Source organism: Malania oleifera, chromosome 4 (assembly GCF_029873635.1).
Source record: "Malania oleifera isolate guangnan ecotype guangnan chromosome 4, ASM2987363v1, whole genome shotgun sequence".
NCBI classification, from domain to species: domain Eukaryota; kingdom Viridiplantae; phylum Streptophyta; class Magnoliopsida; order Santalales; family Ximeniaceae; genus Malania; species Malania oleifera.
Window position 1 is genome coordinate 8,053,840 of NC_080420.1, and position 11,701 is coordinate 8,065,540.

Here is an 11,701-nt window from a genome sequence, read left to right on the forward strand (position 1 = left end):
TATGTATTTTATTAACATAATAAATTAAAACCTAAAAAAATGCAATCAAAAGAATATTAATGAATTTAAGCAAGATATTGGCCCAGTCATGAAGAGGTCAACAACCAAATTGATGGATCAATGATAATTTAACTATATTTTAAGTCTTGACTATTAATGTAATTGATTTATTTACATTTTAAGATAATAACTTTCACAATTTAATAAATTTAGCTTCGTTGGCTTAAAGAAAATGTGACATTTAAATAGTAAAAATAAAAGTTTGGATTTGATCGGATTTAGAAGAATGCATTTTTAATCGAATATAAATTTCTCACCTCGGTTGTAAGCCTAGGTCATGAAATTTTCATCCAACTAATTGGGCAAGGTTGTATTTAATAACATTGGCGGTAAGCGATCATTAAATATTAAAAAAAAAAATTTACCCCTCCAATAACTTGCCAGCTTAAAAATTCTTTTTTTTTTTTTTTTTATGGAAGTTTCTATTGTCGGCCATACAAATTCATGAACTAACATCCATTGTCATTATTAGGAAATTATTAAGATTAAAAAAATCATCATAAAACATTATGTTCATATTGTATTATCATAATAAAGACTATATTACCTCAATAATTAAGATGTAATTGCAATCATAAATACTCACTAATATACTATTAAAGGTAAAAAAGAATATTACACTCTTTAACAACCTACATATTTCAATTAGGATGATATTATAACTTTTTTACCTATGATTTAATTGACTACACCAAATGACGTTATTTATGAAGGGATAAAGTTGTCCACTTAATAGTATATTAGTTTTTTAACCTTTTTAATATCCTGCTAGAGGTGGCAAAATGGCCTAGCGAGTCGGGTTTGGATGGGTCGTAAACAAGTAGGGGTTAAACGAGTTCAGGTTCAAGTTAGCTTGTTTACTGATGGGTGACTAATATATGAATCCAAAATCCAAAGCGGGGGGCGCTTGACCTAGGGTTTGCATACTGTGACTAGCTTTGCCAACCATAGCTATCAGCAATACTGAGTTTTCCGACCTCCGTTCGTAGCATCCCTTCCCCTCCAAATCAGGTTCAGCTGTTCAGACTTCAGGGCAAACTGCAGAGCCTCTGCCGTAGAGGCCAAGAGGCGCACACGCTGACGCACAATCCGCGACTCCGCACAGAGTGCCAAATCCCCCTTCTTCTCCTCCGATTTGGCTTGGACAGGGACAGGGATTTTGACTTGTTGATCTGGTTAGATTCAGATTTGGACCATTTGGTGCTCTTAATCTGTGAATGGATCGCCTTGGTTGATACTCGAGGGCCTCAAGCTACAGTTCAATCTCAACTGCAAACCACACGTTCTTAGCTCGGGAAACTGTCTGATTATCTTTGCTTTGAAGGCGATTCACTGAAGTGCCAAATGTCGAACCAGGTTCAGGACCCGATCTCTCCAGACTGCTGCAACACAGCCCTCCACAGACCCCTCGCCGTCACTCACTCTCACCCGTTGTCACGGTCTCAGCAAGCACCATCAACACCACTGCTTAGGGAGTCGACAAACAATGTAGGTTAGTCTATTTTCTATTTAGAAAAGTTTGGCTTAAATCTCAATATTTTGCAATACAGTGTCGTCCCCCCCCCCCATGGCCACACCATCGGCGGGGAATGCCGTCCAGGCTAGTCCCAAGGTGCTGTCATATACGCAAATTGTGAGTAAAAAAGTGGAGATGTCTGCGTTCAAAATTCCCATGAGATTGCCCGTTAATATCAATGGGGAATTGAAATTTATTTTCTTAGAAGTAGAGATGGTTAAGGCTAAAGAAGAATTTCATTTTGCATTAGTAATGAAATTTTTGAGGAATCGGCCATCTATTGATAAAATTCGGCTTTTGATTGTGAAAACGTGGGGTTTGATGGAAATTCCAACGATCAGTGTTATAGATGATTATCACGTGTTAATTCACGTGAAAAACGAACGTGACTTTCTGCATGGTTGGACAAGGGAAGGTAGAAGTATGGAAGGCAATTCTTTCTGGATATTCAAGTGGATAAAGGATTTTGATACCAAAAAAGAATCCCCATTGGCCCCTCAATGGATTTTCTTACCGGGGTTACCAATGCATCTTTACCGAACGGATTTTCTCCAAATAATAGCGACCCGTTTTGGTCGTTATCTTGGAACTGATAATTCAACAATTAATCGTACGAAAGCATCAGGGGCACGTATTTGCATGGAAGTTGACCAAACAATGGAGCCGGTAAAGGGATTTCCTCTTATTTTATCTTCGAAACAATGTATTTGCCAAGAGGCCAAATATGAAAAGATGAGTTTTTTCTGCTTTAAATGTTGCAGGCAAGGATATACCTCGATTGTTTGCAGGGTGGGAGAGAAGCGAAGGGAGGAAGAAAAATATAAAGAAAAAAATATATGAAAACCAAAGACTAATGACAGTGTGATAGAAACAAATTCTGACGTGGATAAAGGAGCAAAGAAGGTGGTGCAAGAAGTAGGACCCAGTAATGTGCATATGACGAAACTGATTAATGATAGGGGCCCTGAAATAGCGGAAACTCATGTAGTTCAAGAAAATGGGGATTATGTAAGGCAAAACTCTAATATACCGCAGAGAGCATTAGAAAATAATGGGAATGAAGATTCAATAGAGATGAATGAAGGGGAGTGTGAAGAAGTCAGATGTGATGATGATCCTCGAGTTTCAAACGATGAACCTCTATCTCAAGAGGAAGTGGATCACGTGGATAGTTCTAAACTGACTGAAGGTCGGGACCAAGGTTTGCAACATGAGGAATTGGCTTGGGCTTATTCGTCTGAGAGGGAGGAAGGTGAAATATCAATTTTAAAGGGCAAAGAAAAAATGTATGATTCTGATACAGGGCAGTGATGGATTTCCGTAAAAAAATCAGTGAGGAAATCTCAGAGGGTTCTCATTTGACCGCATAAATTAAATTTATGACGAATACAATTTTTTTCTAGAATATTTGGGGGTTGGGCAGGTCTAGAAGCAGGTTAAAGATGCTAATTAAAAAGTTTAATGTTGGGTTGTTTGCTATTTCAGAACCGTTTGCGGTTGAGGAGCGGATGGTAATGCTGGGTAATTTTTTGAATTACCACCATTTTATATCTAATGAAAATCAGGGTGGTAAATTGTGGCTATTTTGGAAGGATATAGATGCCTTTGAGGTGATTTCAATCACGACTTAGAAGATTTCTGGGTGATTTTTTAAGGATGGACAAAGATTTTTGGTGAGTTTTGTCTATGCCAAATGTTCTTATGTTGAAAGAAAAGAGTTATGGCGACAACTGGAGGAGTGCCAATTAGATTTTCCTTGGTTGGTCATGGGTGATTTTAATGTGATTTGAACGAATACTGAAAGAATTGGTGGAAATCCAAGACCATTGTTACCTATGATGGAGTTTAATGACTGCTTACATCATTGTGGTCTCTTTGATTTATCAAACATAGGCCCATGAATGTTGTGGTGCAATGGTCATGAAGGGGTCGCTCGTAGTTAGGCTAAGCTTGATCGTGTTCTTATTAATAATGGTTTTTCCAACCTATATGATTCGGCTCAATTCAAATATCTGAGTCGGAAATTATCAGATCATAGCCCTATGGTGGTGTATACAAATACGTCTTTCTCCCGGTATGACCCTACCCTATTTCGGTTCTTAAATATGTGGAGCTCACATGATATGTTTTTGTTGTACGTTAAAGATGTCTAGATCAGGAATGACTCGGCCTCGGGTCTTCTGAAACTTGCTATTCGCCTTAAGAGAACTAAAGTTGCATTACGTGCATGGAATAAAAATATCTTTGGGAGAGTGGAAGAAAATTTAAAAGATCTTGAGGAAAGGATGGAATATCTAGAAAATGAACTACAAGCAGGTTTTTCTGAGGACGTCGAAGCTGATTACTTGACTACTAAGGTGGAGATTTAGGTGTGGGAGAAGAGGGAATCATCTTGCTTAGGAAAAATTGCGAAAAAAAAAAATGGTTAACTGAAGGGGATAAAAAATCTAAATTCTTTCATTCAATTATCAATCAAAAACGGAATAAGAGTCGTATAGACCGTATGGTTTTGAACGATAAGAGGATATTGGAGGGTATAGAAGCAATTCATAATGAAGCAACTGTTTTTTTCCAAAATTTTCTTTCAGAGTCTTCAGTGGTTGAACCATGCGATCTCTCCGAGTTAATTCAAAGGCAAATTTCAAATGTTGATAATAATTTATTTTGCGCTGATCCGACAGAAGAAGAAGTTAAAAGAGCAGTGTTCTCTATTCCCAAAGAAAGCAGTCCAGGACCGAATGGATTTGGATCTAAATTTTATAAATCTTGCTGGGACATTGTAAAAAAAGATCTCTTGGATGCGGCAATGGATTTTTTTTTTCAGGGCACTACTTTTTCCAAGTTTTTTTCTTCTTCATTTATTGTTTTAATTCCGAAGGTGGATAATCCTTCTAACTTTGATAAATTCCGACCTATTAGTTTATGCTCTGTGGCTTATAAAATTTTTTCCAAGATTCTTGTTTTTAGACTAATCGAGGTTGTTAATAAGTTAGTCTCGCATGAACAAGGCACTTTTATTCTTGGGCGAAGTATTTTTGAAAATATTACACTGGCTCAAGAAATGGTTCAGTCTTTGCACAAAAAAATAGTTGGCAACAATGTGATAATAAAACTAAATATGACTAAGGCTTACGATATAGTGAATTGGAATTTTCTTCTAGAGGTACTTAAGGCTTTTGGTTTCTCTGAGAGTTTTTGCAAACTCATAAAAAATTGTGTAGAGTCTCCATGGTGTTCTGTTTTGATGAACGGAACCTTTAAGGGGTTTTTTCAATCTACGAGAGGATTGCGGCAACGGGATCCACTATCTCCTTATTTATTCATCATAATGGAGGAGATTTTAACAAGGTTGCTTAGGAAAAACTATGAGACTGGTTGGATTGGTAAATTTAATCTTCTTATTGGGACCCCATTGGTTTCACATTTGTTATATGTGGATGATATTCTTATTTTTGTGAATGGTGGGAAGAGGTCTATAAGAAATTTAGTTTACGCTTTGGAAAGGTATAAGAAGTGGTCGGGTCAAAAAATCAGTAAGACTAAGTCAACGTTATTCCTCTTAAAATACATCACTCTCGCTAGGAAGCGTGTTTTATTGAGAATCACGGGTTTCATGGAAGGTAAATTCCCTGTTTCATATTTGGGTGCGCCTTTGGTATTAGGAAAATTGTCTTCCAGGACATTGGAGCCTCTTGTAGAGAAGATTAGAAAGAAAATTGTAGGGTGGAAATCTAAGTTGCTCTCGCAAGGTGGAAGATTGATTTTATTAAGACATGTGTTATCTAGCATGTCTATTCATTTAATGTATGTTATTAAGATTTCGCAGGTCACATATTCTCGCATTAACTCTCTTCTTTCAAATTTTTTATAGGGAGAGGTGAAAGATAAAAGGAAGATTCATTGGAGTTCTTGGGAGAAAATTTGTAAACCTACCTTGGAAGGGGGTCTGGGCTTGAGAGATCTTAAGGAAGTTCAAAAATCTCTTATCATGAAATTTGTCTTCAGATTGCTCACTTCTAACAATCTGTGGGCAGATTTTTTCAGAGCTAAATATTGCAGAAATGATCATTTATTAATAAGGAAGGGGAGACCAAATGATTCTCGATTTTGGAAATCAATTATGGTCACCATTCCAAAAGTTATGGATAATGTTAAAATTTTGGTGAGAGGTGGGAACTCTTCTTTTTGGTTCGACAGGTGGCTGTCATCAGGTCCGTTATCTGTGAGCACTGAGGATATTTTGAACAAGAAACTGTGTATTACGGATTGCTGGCTGAATAATAATTGGAACTCTGATTTAGTACAAGAATTGGTTGGTGCTGATAAAACAAGGGAAATTTTGCAATAGGTGCCGGCAGGTAAAAGTGGGCAGAATATTTTTGTCTAGAAGCCTGCCCCGGACGGTAATTTTTCTACAAAAACGGCTTGGGAGACAGTGAGGAGCAGAAGTGATAATTTTTTGTGGAATGACTGATTTTGGCATTCTTTATTGTCCAGAAGAATCTCAATGTGTTTATAAATAGCCTGGTTTAGATGCTTGGTTGTAGATGATAGAATTCAGACCAAAGGAATATCGATGGTTTTGGCTTGTAATTGTTGCATTCATAGAAGCCAAAAAAACATTGATCATATTCTTTATTTAGGAGAGGTGGCTTCAGAGGTTTGGCATCTGACTAGTGTGGCATTGGGGATTCCTTTCCAATGATCTCTTCCTTGGAAAAATAAAATGGCAAATTGGTTCCACTATGCAAAAAAATTGTCTATTAAAGGTATTTTAATCGGGCTGATTTCATGTTTGATTACGTGATGCCTCTGGAATCGAAGATGAAGCAAGAATGGAAGGAGTTTATCAAAGTACAGATCAGATGTGGAGAAGTGTTCGATTTTGGGTTAGTTTTATTGCCGAGAGTACCATTTCTTTTCAAAAATTGAAGAAATCGGACATTAAGATTTGGAATAAGTTTCCAATTAAGCATCAGAGAGTTTGCGACAGGCCTGGAAAAATTATTTCATGGGTTAAACTTTTAGTAGGGTGGATAAAACTTAATTGTGATAGGAGTTGTAGGGGCAATCCGGGTACTTCAGGAAGTAGAGGAATTATTCGGGATTGTCGTGGCATGGTAAAAGCGGTCTTTTCAAGTTATTTTGGCAATTGTACATATAATAGTGCGGAATAAAAGCAATCGGGGAAGGAATTCGTTTGTGTAAATGTTTGCATTATGTTAATGTGATTATTGAAAGTAACTCGCGAATTGTAGTTGATTGGTTTCGGAAAGGTAGATGTACTTTGTGGTATCTTTGGGAATTTTGGGAGGAGCTCGTGACAGAGTTAGAAGGAGTAAATGTCATGGTGATGCATCAATATAGGGAAGACAATAGTGCAACTGATTTTCTTGCTAAAGAAGGAGAAATGAGAAACAATGTAATATACGAAGAACAACACCTTCTACCACGTTATCTGAAAGGTATCTTTCAGATAGATAGGTGAGGTCTTGTTTCCGTTCATCGTTAGTTCATCTCTAGAGTTTCGTTTGGTGTATTTCGTTTTGTTTTTAGTTATTTTTATGTCTTTATCTCCTTTGTTAGTTATGTTTAATTTTATTTGTCCTAGTTTGGTTGGTTGATTTTAACTTGTAACCACGGTATTCTTCCGCCAAAAGTGAGGATTTATTAATAAATAAATAGAGGTGCCGCCCTCTTTTAGCAAAAAAAAAAAAAAAAAAAACCCCACCAAGTTTAATAAACGGGCCATAAATGGGTACCTGTTAAGAACCCCGTTTAAAAATATAATTTATTTATTTTAAATTTTTAAAACATTTCGCATAAAGTGACATTTAAAAGAAAAAACACTCTTTTGCTTTATTTATTAATATCTTAACAAAAAAACACGAAATGTAGAAAATAATACATCTCTTTAATTGATATATTTTTTTAATGTAACACACACACACACACACACACGCACACACACACACACACAAATATATATCAAATTAAACGGGTCACTCAGCAGGTACCCAAACCCACCTTCGGGTTGACTCGTTTATAAATGGGTCACCTTTTATTAAACCCGAACCTTGTTTAAACGGGCGGGTCATGAGTCACCCACTGAATTTTGACTCATTTTGCCACTCCTAAACCTTACAAACCACTTTAGGCAAATTTTTGGTATTATCAAAAGCCCAAAAGGGGATGATAACGATTTTTTGTTTTTCACAAGTAACAAGTTTTGATTTTGTTTCTTATCATAAAAACATAAAAATAATTATGTTCTGTTTGGAATTTAAGAAATATAAGGAAAAATAAAGAAAAATAAAAGAAAAGTTACTTTTCCATGTTTGATTATTAAGAAAGAAAAAATATATGTAGTAAATCAATAACAAAAAGTAATCTTTTTTGTCAGTGGGTTGCATATTAATATACCAACTTATGGCTAGGGGATTTGAAATATTTAATGGAATAAGAATTCCTTCTAAATAACAAACTCATGTCATTTTTTACTACTACACCACAATCCAAATTTTTTATTTTTTCTTTAGAACCTATATCTTAGTGTATAATATACCATCTTCCCTCTCTCTCTCTCTCTCTCTCTCTCTCTCTCTCTCTCTCTCTCTCTCTCTCTCTCTACTAATTCACGAGGATGAATTTCAATTTTCCTCTGAAAGCTAAGTTTGACAATGATCGAACTGTAAATAATGAAGATAAGGAAGTTTTGACATACATAAATGAAACTAAACGGTTGTCACTTAAATTACATCTACCTTTAGAATAATCTAAATACTGTGAAGCTAGTATAATAAAGACTTTCTACAAACACATTAAATCAATCATGTACTCACATATGACATTTAAAAGAGGTAAAAATGTTAATGAAAGTTAATACTAAACTTTTTCTAAAGCTAAAAATATTTTTAAAAACTTCACAATTCCAATTTGGTTGCTACTTGACAAAGCCACAAAAGCCTTAACAAATTCATAATATTGCATCTAGAAATATGCAAAATAGCAAATATAGATTATTCATAAATAAGTACATAAATCACAAATCTAATGTATGCCATTTTGACTTTGACATCAATATCCAAATCATATTTGCTTTGGGAATTACTTAAACACCAAAAATGTTGAGCATTAAGAACCCCACAAAGTAAATTAATAAATAGTTATGTATATGCAAACCACTATGTGTGTATATATATATATATATATATATGAAGATGAATGAATGGGGATATTTTAAAATGTCAACTCTTAATTTTGAGATTTTTAATTTTTTTAAATTTAAAAATAAATTTTCACCCATTATGGTGTGATATGATTGAATGCTATTTGACAATCATCATTAAATTATGTTTTAAAAAAAATTAACAGCAATTGAATCATATTATTTCCTTATTTAATCCTTCTTTTAAATTTGAAATCAATCCAAACTTGAAGTCTTGTTTTGGAAAATTAATAAATAAAATCTTATACTTCCTTATTTGTTCAATATTCTTACCTTACGAAAATCTGCGAAACCATTATTAATCTAAATAAAGTAGCCATATCCCTCCCTCTCTGGTTAATACTCATCAAAATTTTAGGCATTACGAAATTTGAAAATTTTGAACATTTTAAAATTTTAAAACTAAATTTTGATTGACTAGATTTGTAAATTCTTAAATTCTATTGGTTACCTATTATTCCAATATATATATATATATAACCCTCTGTGTATATTCACCAAGATTTTAGACATCTAAAATCAAACTAAAATTCTAAAATTTTGAAAGTGTTGGTTTTTTGAGTCCGATCTTTATTTTGATGGTGACAAACACTATGTGTTTTAGTGCATGAACATGTATTATTCAGGTCACACATAAGGTCAAGAGAACATGAAAACTAAGGTAGGTCTTAAAGCACAAATCTGGTGCATTTCATGTTGTCAAGGAACAAAGGAGAAGAAGAAGACATGTTTTGAATTGTAATTGCATTTGATTTTATTATTTGGTCTGTAATAATGCATGCATCTACATGATATGGATTGTATGCTCAGAATGACCATAGATTGACCTTAGGGATCACCTTCGGTTGACCAAAGTCGGATTTTTTGGGTTAACTCTCAAGACCATTGATTGACTTTAGGTCCCCATAAACACTTCATAAAAAATTCCCTTTAACTTAAAAGTTATACTATAAGTAACAGGGGTGAATTCTAATAAGAATCAGGACCTAAAATAATAATTGAAATCACTCAGTCGACTGTACCCAACTAGTTATATTCAGCTCAATCAACTGAACCATTCAGAGGTCAACAATTTGACCAAGGTTCAGTCAACCAAGCGTATTATGAACGTATCTTCAACAATCAACCAAATTGGCACGTGTCTAACCCCCAACTGACCAAACTCATAGGTCCTTTTAGATTGGGTCGACCGAACTTAATGAGTAGCTGACCGAATCTAAATATAGTCGACCGAACCTACTAAGGGTTCAAAATCGCCCTAAGATGGTTAACCGAACCGGTAGTTCAAAATTGATACGGTCGACCGAACCTATTAATATGTTCGACCAAACCTTGAATATGGTCGACCAAACCTCTTGGGTTGGAATTTTTTAAAAACGTTAAAACGTCATTAACTTTTAATTAAACTTTCCAAAATACCGAGTGTGTGCCCTAATTACGCACTTAAATTGTATAATTAGGTGTTTTAATTCATGCATTAAGAATTATATTTTTAATTAAATGTCTAATTACTCTTAATATTTTAACATTGTGTTCTATTTCTAATATTTGGGTTTTATTGAGTAATTTATGAATTTTTGGTATTTTTTATTGCATGTCAACTATTGGAAGCTAAAACCAACATTACTTCATAATCTAGGCGTAACTTTCTTGTCCGAGCCTCGATCGAAATGATTCAAAATTCTGGGGAAAGCCGAGGAAGTGCTCAATGACTTTTTTGTTTTGAGTTTTGAGAACTTCAGACTGTAAAAAGGTCAAAATCGGGCTTGTGTGCTAGGAAAAAAAAAAGAAGAAACGAGAAAAAAAAAAGAAAAAGAAAAAGAGCTTGATGTGACCATGTGAGGGCCACATACAGCAAGATGGAAACGTGGGCGTTGAATTGGTGTCACTCCCCGAACCCGCAAATGGATCCCAAGTGTGAATATAGTAACCTAACCTGTCTCTGTATCAATTCAAGCATGCATGATACAATACAATAAGAGGGTCTGACCCCGTGAGGTACACGAACACCCTATACACATACACATATACATCCATACTCATCAGTTACGCAGCGAAAAATGCTTCATCTATCTATATAACATACCATACCAGAGTCTGTACAAAACTAGGATACACAAACCCATACAATACTAAGGTATGCATTCCTATAAATACCGTACATACTTCGGGTGTTTACAAAAACATCACGACAACCCGGTTATAAAATCTCGTACCTAATCAGGCCCTAACAGCAGCTAATGACACCCCCGCTTACGATTGCTAGGATGCTAATTACAACTACCTAATGGACCTAAAAACATTGTACGTACATTCGGGGTAAGACACCTCTCAGTAAGGAAGAAATCAGGTTATTAGTGTGTAGCATACTAGTGTTATTTTACGCAAAACATAACATTATACAATACAAAACAGTTCGAAAACATTTCCATACAATTCCATACATTCCACACTTATTTGGTTTACGACAAATCATATCATTTTTCAATTCAAGTATACAGTTTATACAAATATGGATAACAGTCATCTCAATAATACAGTTTAAACAAAACAAATGGTTTTCCAAACAAAGTAGAGATGATACCCAAAATCCCCAAATTTTTCCAAAAACTGTAACCCAAAAATCCCTTATTTTACCCGATAGATGTCCCCAAATAAGTTGTCAAAACATACATAGGATCGTAGCCTACAAGCTTACCGATCTTGATTTCGAAAATAAACTGATATAAACTGAATTCCCTTACCTTAACTCGAATTCCAACTACAAACTCTACGGTCCCCAAAACTAAGAACCAAGACTCCAAAACCTACAAACCACAGTACAATACATGCTTATAATTTGTACTACTACACATATTTTGAATCAGAAACGAAAATCGAGCCTTACCTTGATTTTA